Raw genomic sequence first — 11,368 nt, forward strand, 5'->3', positions numbered from 1 at the left:
GACACCACTATTCCAAACCTAACAAATGAATTTGACAGTAACCTACATACCTTAAACTCCCCACAATTAGACCACATAACCATAACCAGCACCCCAAAATTCACCAAAAATGAAATAACCAATTCTAGAAGCATGCAAACAAACCAACAACAGGAAATCAAGCAAACAACAATAAATCAAAACATTAGGAAAGAAACTAGACACTCAAGCCAAACTCCTGGACCATCTGGGATAATAACAGCAAGGGAACCACCAACCTATGGGAACAAATCCAATGAATTAGACACTACAAAACGACCCAGCAGCATCACTAATATGGCAACTCAAAGACCCCAAACAACCCAAAACACATACCTAGGTAATGGCAAGGGCCCGCTAAAACCCCAAAACAACCCAAAAAAACCCACAAGTAAGGTTAACTCAAAACAGGAAATAAAACAACAACATAACCCCCAAAACAAAATGTACAGTTATTATTCCATCGAACACACCATATACATAAGCAGCAGGTGCAACAGAATTACTAGTCTAAGTACCAATAGTATTATGACAGCACTGGCCAAAATTCACACTGGACAATTCAAACTGATAAGACCAAGGCGAAACTACCTCATTGTCCAATGCAGCACAATTCAACAGGTGGAAAAATTCATCCAAATTGAAACTATAGGCCCAATAAAGATCAAAGTAGAGAGACACCATAGCACTCAGAGGAAACCACGAGTCACTTCGAACTCCAAACACAGTGAAACCACAACTAATCTGGCTGAACCCACTAAAACCACTATCTTTAAAAAAGTAATAGCACTAAACGGATACAACAAGGACATAAGCAATGAACTCCTACTTCATAATCTCACAGCAAATGGAACACAGACCACCAAAGTATATCGTCTTAAAAATCACATGGGACAAGGAACAAACAAAGCAGTTATAGAGGCTACCGAGCCAATACCCTCAATAATAAAACTAGGACAGTCAGGAGTGTACCATAAGCTGGAAAACTACATAAATAGGCCAAGATTTTGCACCAAATGCCTGCACTGGGGACACTATGTCCTCAGATGTAGATTCAAACCAAGATGTAAGTACTGCGGAGGTCAACACAAAGGAGAATGCCACACAATTAATCAAAAATGTGCTAACTGTAAAGAAAATCATTATCCTAGATCGGCAGAATGCAGATTTGCAATAAAAGAGAATCAAATAGTGGACTTAATGAACGAAAAACACCTCACCTACCATTCTGCCAAAAACATTATTTGTAAAAACAACTCCAACACACCAAAATCTACCTCTGAAACAATCAATGAGCACCAAAACTATCCACGCAGAATCAGAAGGGAAAACATTGCACCACAAAACATACCCTCGAATCAGGAAACAAAAGAACCAAAAACTACAACCCACATTGTAACAAACCATGACCACCCTGATAACACTTCAGATACAAACAAAACTGTCACCCCAAACATCCCCAAATCTAACACACACACTAACACAGAATTAATACAGGAAGTAATGAACCTAACAACACGAACCATAATGCAAGATCTCAGTAGCATAATCAGAACACTCAAAACCATTTTCACCATACTAGCTGATTGGACCACAAGACTAACAGATAAAGACAACGTCAAAAATGAATAGTACAAAAAAATAATAAAATCACCATCTGGCAATGGAACTGCAGAGGAATCTTTAAAAACCTATCAGAACTGCAGAACAAACTGAATAATACGGCCATAAAACCAGACGTAATCTGCCTACAGGAAACCCTCATAACACAAGAACACAAACGCCTGCCCAAACTACAAGGCTATACCCAGGGAATCTTTAAAAACAGACCCATGGGGCAGAAAGGTTGTGGACTAGCAATTTTTTTAATAGATACACTAATCTACTGTGAAGTAATAGAAGTACCCCCTAACCTAAACATCAATAATAGCATCGAAATAATGTCAGTAATGATAAATATAGGAACCACAAACATTCAAATAATAAACGCATACGACCCAGGTGGTACCTTCTGCCCTACCAACCTAATCTCACTAAAGGCAATCACTAATAACAACAACAACAATCTAATGATCTGTGGCGACTTCAACGCACACAGTGAATTATGGGGAGGTAAAAAGAAAGATCAAAGAGGAGAAATGGTTGAAAAATGGATAACTGAGAACAATCTGGTCATCTTAAATGACGGGTCGAACACTAGATTAAACCCTGAGGATGGCGCTCTCTCAGCCATAGACCTAACCATCACTACCCCAAAATTGGCTCAAATCACAAATTGGTGGGTGGATCAGGAAGATACGTTAGGAAGTGACCATTTTCCCATCACAATCAATATTCAAACAAAAACTCAACACATTCCTAACGAAACCCCACCTAAATGGAGGTACCAACAGGCAGACTGGGACCAATTCCAATTATTACTAGCTAGAGTAAATCCAGATAACTTAGAAAGCCCAAGTATTGACATGTATTATGATAACATAACAGACACAATTATAGAAGCAGCTAGCCGATGCATAATAAAGACAACTAATATCCAAAATAAAAACCCTGTACCATGGTGGACTAAACAGTGCACTATAGCACATAAAGACAAAAAAGGGCCTTAAATAAATATAAATGCACCAAAAATTCTATCAACTTCCAGCAATATAAAGATAAAGAAAAAGCACTAAAACAAACTATAAAAACTGCTAAAATTAATCTATGGCAAACCTTTTGCTCTAAACTGAGTCTAAAATCAAACTCAAGACAAATATGGGACAAGATAAAAGCCATAAAAGGGAAAGCAACTACCTCAGCCCCAAAAATTAAAAATGCCATAACAAATAAAGATAAGGCAGACCTCCTAGCGAAGCATTTTTCGAACATGAGTAGCAACAATAATCATACCAAAAACTTTCAAGAACACAAAAAACTAATGGAGGGAACCCAACCTCAAATGTTTCAAGACCAAGGAACAAAAGAATCTCACCTAAATAGCGACATCACAGTACATGAATGGAAGATAGCCCTACGATCTAAAAACGAAACATCCCCTGGTAAGGATCAGTTAGGTTACATTATCTACAAAAAACTACCTATCAATATAACAATAGCCATACTCAAACTCTTTAATAGGATATGGGATAAAGGCCAACTACCCACCAAATGGAAACAGGCCATAGTAATACCAATCCCCACGCTAGGTAAAGATCCCAACAACATAAATTCGTACCGACCCATCTCCCTTACAAACAATATTTGCAAAATAATGGAGACAATAATCGCAAATAGGTTAAAACACCACCTAGAAACCAATAACCTACTCTCCATAAATCAATGTGGCTTTCGGAACAAACGGTCCACAACTGACCAACTTCTCAGATTGGAAACAGACATCAAACTCGCTTTTAACGCACATAGGAAAACCAATCGCAACCTCATAGCGGTTTTTTTAGACCTAGAAAAAGCGTTCGACCTAGTATGGACCAATGGACTAATGGCCAAATTAAACCAATTTGGAATAACTGGACGCTTGTTCAACTGGATTGGCGATTTCCTCACAGGCCGGAAAATTACCACAAGAATAGGCAACACCCATTCGGAAGAATTTTCACTTGAAAATGGAACACCGCAAGGCAGTGTAATAAGTCCGTTACTATTTAACCTAATGGTAAACGACCTTGACCTCAATGTAGCCTCCAGAAAAATAAACTTGTCACAATTTGCAGATGATAGTGGCATATGGAGGAATGGAAATCCTGCCAATAACACAGTAGTTAAAGAAATCCAGCAGAGCCTAGACAACATAGGGAGATGGGCGGACAAATGGGGTTTCAAAATATCTCATGAAAAAACTGTGGCAATCATATTCACCCCCAAACGAAATAACAACCTAGTCTATCCAAACGTCTATATACAAAATCAATTAATCAAATACGTAACAGTAGTAAAATTCCTAGGAATGTTCTTTGACAACCACCTCACATGGAAACAGCACATTGAACAACTCACCCAGAATTGTAACAAAGATCTCAATTTACTCAGGAACATCACAGGGACTGACTGGGGATCCAACCAGGAAACCCTCCTCACGATATATAAAAGCCTAATTAGATCAAAACTGGATTACGGTTGCCAAGCATATAACTCGGCTAAGCAGCCTGTACTACAAAAACTTGACACTATCCAGAGAAAAGCCTTGCTATTATGCACAGGAACACTCCCCTCAACATCATTAGAAGAACTACAAACACTAACAGGAAAACTACCCTTAAAATTACGTAGGCAAGAACTGCTCCTCCGATACTCCATTCGATTAGATACCCACCCAGACAACCATCCCACCAAAATAGCTATAAAAAAGTGTAAAGTTGTCTTCAAACCCAAAATCATACCTATCACACCAAGTGGCAAAGTAATCCTTGAACTAAGAGAAAAGATACCTCTACTAAAAAACAGGTAACAAACAATACAGACCAGAACAAATCACCATGGTTACAAAAACCACCAAGGATTAACATTGAAGCTACCAAATTAGGCAATAAAGAAGGACAAGAAAATTTACTAAAAACTGTACTGGTAAACGAAATCAACCAAAAATACCCGGACTATGTTAAAATATATACCGATGGATCAAAAACAAACAACCCACCAAGAACAGCAGCAGCAATAGTCATCCCTGAATTCAATATACAAACGGGATCCAGATTACCTGACTATTGCTCCATTTACACCACTGAATTCTGGGCTATACTTGAATAACTACAATGGATCAAAGACAACCAAATACCTAAAGCAGTCATTATAAGCGATTCCCTAAGCGTTATCAAATCGATCCAAAATCGCAATACACACTCTAGGGTACAATTCCTCGACAGAGCATGCCAATTAATCGACGATATCACCACAGCACATCAATTAGTCGAGCTCATGTGGATACCGTCACACATTGGAATCTCTGGCAACGAAACAGCAGACAAAGTTGCAAAAACCAAACTAGGAGATCAAAACTCTATCAAGCTTAACTATTGCTCTACAGAAGCAATAAGCTTCGCACAAACATATATAGACCAAACATGGCAAGATTTTTGGAACTCCTCCACAAAAGGGAAAAATCACCATGAAACCCAAAAAACGTAGATAGGAACATACAGCTACCTAAGGGTACCTATTTAGAACAGAAAACCATAAACAGGATAATAACTGGAAAAACTAAACTAGCAAGCAGTTTTGGAAGGTTTATAGGACCCAAACCAGCAACCATTAACTGCTTTAACTGCCACACCACCGAAGATCTACACCACGTATTCAATACATGCCCAAAATATCAACCCCCTCGGAAAATATTTATCAAAAACCAAAAAGAGATTGGATTACCACACGCATACCCAGAGTTACTTATGGACTCTAATAAAAATAAACAATCAGCATATAAAAATATAAATCAATTCGTAGACTCAGCAGGACTTAGGAACAAAATATAATTACTATCCCCACAAAACCAAAAGACCCAGTAACTAGCTAAATAAATGTAGAAGCCACCACATAAAAAACCATAACATATCATTCAATTTTATAAAAGTATTAATAAATAATTCACTTACGAAGCACCTATAAAAAACTAAGGAAACCGCAAAATCGGATGCCCTAGATGTCCTTAACGAACCGAGTAATCAGCTAGGATTCCTGTCCTAGATGTCCTTAACGAACCGTGTAATCGGCTAGGACTCCGGTCTCTTGCTAAATAAAGTATAAATAACATTCAATCTCTAAAAACATCAATTAATAAATAATTTAAAGAGGTAATATCTAAAAACTTATAAATAACATAACGTAGGAAACACACCCTAAACACCTCGACTAGTAATACCATAATAATCTTGAAAATCTCTCTTCATACATGATATCTACTAAGAACCTCTATAAACAGCATAGAACATCCCCCCTCCTTTTAGAACATTTTGAAGAGAAAAAAAAAAAATCTCGAAAAAAAAAAACAAAAAAATCTCGAAAAAAAAACACACAAAAAAAGGCAAATGCAACAAGAAACCAGCGATGTAAAGCAAGCAGGACCGTTCCCGAGCTCTCCTTCCCACTAATGACAGCCAACCATTCAACTGTAGGGACCTTTATGGACCCACAGATTGAGGCCAAACTATCAGGGTTCCTTGAATCCATAAAAGCCTGGGGGAGGTGGTACCATCCCCTTCCCCAGGAACAACTAGCAGTTTGCGGTGCAGTCAGAAAAAAGTGGCACATGCACAATTGTGCGAACGCTACTATAATTAAACTCAACAACAACAAAAAAAAAAGAGACAAATGACGTGCCATTGAATCACAAGCCATGGTTAAAATCTTACTCTGATTTGAATCATGACAAATAGGAAAAGAACTTCTTTAAACTCATGAGCAAATCTAGTTATCGCTAGAATTTTTGTCAAACTCGCAGCATGAGCTATCACCATATTGATATGTATCAAGCACTTTATTGTAAGCGACCTCTAATTCCTGTCTGCTAGGGAGGGTTAATTGAAGAAGTTCCACTCAAGAGTAAAGTCAACCAAAAATGTTTAATGAAAGTAACATAACTAAGAAACTGGAAAACTGTTATCAGTACACAATATTCATTGGTATAAGACAAATATACTCTTGAAACACTCGTTGCTTGCACTCGTGTTGTAACAATTAGATCCTGACATTAATTTCCGATGTCTTGTTCCTGGATCTTTTCAATAAAATGTCTCAACACATAATATTCTGTTTCAATGTTAAATAAATTAAATAATGATTGGAAATCAAAGAGTGACCCCAACAGACGGGAGTTGAAGATTTGCTTTGTATTCGTTTAACCCAGGTTACCAACGTGATGGGAGATAACTGCACGATAATTCTGAAGATTAATTTACTTACTCAACATTTCTACGTAATTTTCCAAAATGCTTGCCTCTGCATACTGTTAAAAACATGGACGTTCAAATGTTCAAAGTATTGCTTATTTTACTAGTTTTTCACCTAATTAATGTCCAAATAATTCAGAGTATTATTATTACTTTGTCAGTCCTATACCATTATTATTATTTATCAATTTACATATGTCATTACCTAAAAGGAGTATTGGACTTCACATATGTTAGTTCTGGTTTTGAATTTGACCGCGCTCTGCAGTTATCTGGCAAGTACTGACTTCCACTCCAATATATAACCTTCGGTTTTATACCACGTGACAGTACTAAACCGATCAGAATTGGCAGACCGAATCCGCCAACGAATCAGATGTGGCAAACTGGCAAACCTCAGTCTAGCGCAAATCTTGCGATATCAACCACATATGAATAAGGTTCAATATATTTCAGCACATGAAACATTCTCACATCTTATATCTTATTCTGTACAAAACTCTGAGACAAAAACTCTGTATCCTAATATTTCTATATAGTTTCCAGTAGCAGAACAACAGTTCTCGAATGGATAAACTGTGGCAAACCAATGACAGGGTATAATGATACTAAAAGAATTGCGGTTGCTGGGGAGGTTGCTACTACGCATAAAACAAATTGCATTACTCAATAAATCTAACAGTTTTTATATAAAGTCAGCATATTTCAGATATTACTTTCGGCAATAAGTTCACTGTGACTTCATCTGAGTGTAAATGTATGTGAATCACATACCTGTAATATCTAACCATCGAGGTCATGGGTCACAAACAAACAAAAAATGGCGTCCATAAGAACTTGACTCGATCGTTGAAAAGTTCGTTTACCGCGAAACACGAACAACCTGAGACTTCATGTTTAATACACGTGTCGTGATGTTCCCATCAAGCAACCACATGATGGAGAAACACATTAGGTATTAAATGAGGTAACACAGGCATGCAAGAAACGATGCTGAATGTAAAATGCCAAACCTTGACAAGCAAATTGTAATACAATGATCAACATGGTAATAGCTAAACTTATTGACAGAGATTTCCTACATACATAATAAAAATGGGATTACCTAACTAGTAATCCAGTATAATCTGACTCCTTGGACGGCAGGAAGTCTGAGAACATGCCCATGAAGTGGCGCATTATCGAAAATAGGGAGCGTTATACGTAAAAATTCATGTAACCAGAAAGCAACTAATTTGCCACAACTACATACTCCTGCACTGCCCAAGGTCCAATGAGCTAAACATGCAACACTAATATCTTAAAAGAAACATCTCTAATAACATATAGAGAATTCACATACAGTAGTAAAATCCACCCCAACCCCAGTATGGTGCACAGCTGGTTAATCCTGAGTCTTTTACATTATCATAAAATTCATTAGACTTGCGAGCGGCATGTTTGTGCCCGGTAATCTCCCTAAATACCCACCTGCGCCATGTGTTGGCTGATGATCCCGATGGGGGTTTCCACCAAAATTTTCTATTCTAGAGAGGCATGTATAAGATTTTCAAAGATCCACTGGCAACCTTGTTGATTAAAATGTTGTCATCGTGTTTTAATCGTAGATTCGTACAAGTGTGGTGGCGGAATCTTCTCAGTCGCCTCTCTAACTTCTTCATAATGTACACATGTACCCTTTCCGATCACACCCAGAAAGATTTCCCGTGGATGGTATAATGTGATCGCGTTCGTGGGCGAATATACAAGGAATCATTAACTATCGTATATGTTGTAGACAGATACAAAGAAGCTGTATCGTTCAAGTCTAAAGATTTAGCAAGTGTTACAGACACTCTTAAAGACACCTATGCATGCTCACCACTAACATGGCATACAGTGCTCGTTCTTGTTAGACATGGTAACACGCATCGTGACCAGACTATTGTGGAACAATTTAACCGTACACTTGCAGAACGATTATTCCGCCATCAATACGCACAAGGACTTCCACCAGACATACAAGCAACTAAATACAAAATGGTTTAACAACCGCCGCGGTTGGATCCACGGTATCTGTATGCACGAAGGGAGCCGGGAGGCACGCAACGTCGTGTTTACTGACCTGGTATTTGTCTATTGGTCTATTCACAATTTCGGACCGGATTGATTATCCAGGACAACCTACATAATATCATTTAGCACCCACAGGCGAACGAGCAGCAAAGCGTCCAACAAGCAGGGCATTTTGTACGAGAAGAATTGTCGGTCAATGTAGACCATACAGAACTATCACCAAAATATATTTTAATGCACTAGTAGATCAATGCGCGGTGTCCGGACAATTTGGAGGCAGACAATTAGGAGCGGATAATTCGGAGACGGACATTGCAGAGAATTGAAAATTCAGAGAGGAGACAATCCAAAAAATGGACAATTGGGAGAGGAACCAATTCACATATAAAAACCTAAATTTGACAGCATCGCATCCAACGTTCCCTTTAAGCGAATGGTAGATGTGCGCGATATGCGCGTTGCATTGTGCAAGTATTACATTAGCACAATTTTTAGATCATCATAAAACATTGGTACAAATTGCAAAAAATAATACATAGTACACTATAGAGAACAATTCAGCTGCGCGGGGTGTCCGAACAGCTGCGTGGACGCGCGTGCGTGCAGCTTGGAGGGAACGCTGATCGCATCCCGAGCCATTCCCGGTGCCGAAATGTAATAGGTGTAATCGACATAAATAAAAGTCTGTGTGTGGGGTGCACATATGCATGGCAGTATCACGAAACATCTGCTAGTAAAAACACATCAGTACACAAATACAGATCGCGATAGTCAATAAGATTCTGAGAACCAAAGGTAGACCATACATGACTGGAATACCTCAATGGGTTAAATATCAACAAACTTGTTCAAATGGCTCATGTACTTGTGAGGACAGATTCGTTTGCGGCGTGTGAGTACCGGTAAATTGAATTTTTAGCAACGCCGTATCAACTAGCGATTATTACTCCATCATTACAATTAGCTTCAAGGCTGTTAACTAGTTTATCCAGTTAACACAGTGAAGTCAAAACATCATGTATTTTTCCATCGTTTTCATGATGACACTTATTGGTGCATTTGACGCTGTTGTTACTGCTTGCAATATTAAACGACCACCATACCAGCGAAGGTTATGAAACACTACAGGAATTCGTGTTATGTTTGGATATATTCGTAACAGATGATTCCATATGCTGTGAATAGCTCCTCGGTACGGGCCAACGATGTGGCAGTGGTCGTTAACTTTGGAACATTTAGATCCATTGCTATCAGTCACAAAGAAACCGTCATAGATACAGTTATTAATGGTCGCAGAAAACTCATCATTAGTCACACTCGAGTCTGTAGACAAGGCAAGGTGTTGTCGTATGAATTGTGCTGTGACATCGAGTGATTTTATTAATACTTCTACCGTGTCCTTGTCACGGTACAATATTGCTGCCTCAGTTTACCCATCGCATATGACTACATTTCAAACTTACAGCAATTAAAGCAGTTCGCACTGGAATACATGCCTTCAAAATTGGTGTCGAGAAGGAAGTGCTGCCATTCGCACTTCCACTTTGTCGTCTATCTGGAAATCAAAAATAGAAGAACAAAAAAGCTAAACAAGACATCATGCAATTCTTTTCTTTCAACAGTATTAATCGTGGCCTATTATCATTCTGATCCTCCTGCCAATGTGTGTGTGTGTGTGTGTGTGTGTGTGTGTGTGTGTGTGTGTGATTTGGATTTTTAACGCAGCTTTAACACTTTTTCAGTCATATCTCTACGATGTCTGTAATGTGGCAGTATATAGTGATGTCTAGCACTGGGGCATCATGCCGCAGACATGTAGCATGATGTCCAAAGCAGACACATTATCCTGACACCAAGATACCAAAGACCTCCCGCATCCGAGGTGGACGCACGAATCACTTAGGCCACCGGAACGGTTTCCTGCCAAAATGGTTCGTGCACTGTATGACATCAGTCGCGAAAAGATGCACAAATCTAAGCACGTTAGAAGCCATTTGTTGGAGATCAGATGAAAAAAATATTACAGTGTTTGTTTTGACAGGACGTCAATTATTTCAACGGATTATTCACACACCCCATTAAATCAAGCGTTTTTTCAAAAAAAAAACAACAAAAAACTGAAAGTAGCGTTGTCACAATTGGTAGATCCAAGATTTGATACGCACCCCTCCCCTTTCCAAAAGAATGTTTTTGAAATCTAGTGGAAGTGCCTCTTTAGGAGGTCTCTTTATACGTTCCCTTTTAAAGTGGAATCCAAGAGGCGAAGCTATAACAAAGAAAAGATTCGAATCACCCAAAAGGCGGCATCAGACAAGAAAGAATATAGCTAGTGTTGGTGCCACAAGTTCGCACAATAAAACGAATAGCCCCGAGAAGGAAAATCCAAGACAAAATCTCAGGACAGAAAAAGAGAC

At 38.6% G+C, this 11,368-nt stretch overlaps 1 long non-coding RNA gene across 1 annotated transcript in view; it reads right to left on the reverse strand.

Moving 5' to 3' along the window:
* Window positions 1-11,368, reverse strand: part of LOC149791839 (uncharacterized) — a 91,842-nt gene that overhangs the window by 28,103 nt on the left and 52,371 nt on the right. The window lies entirely within an intron of this gene.

Source organism: Sinohyriopsis cumingii, chromosome 9 (assembly GCF_028554795.1).
Source record: "Sinohyriopsis cumingii isolate HCF-2022 chromosome 9, ASM2855479v2, whole genome shotgun sequence".
NCBI classification, from domain to species: domain Eukaryota; kingdom Metazoa; phylum Mollusca; class Bivalvia; order Unionida; family Unionidae; genus Sinohyriopsis; species Sinohyriopsis cumingii.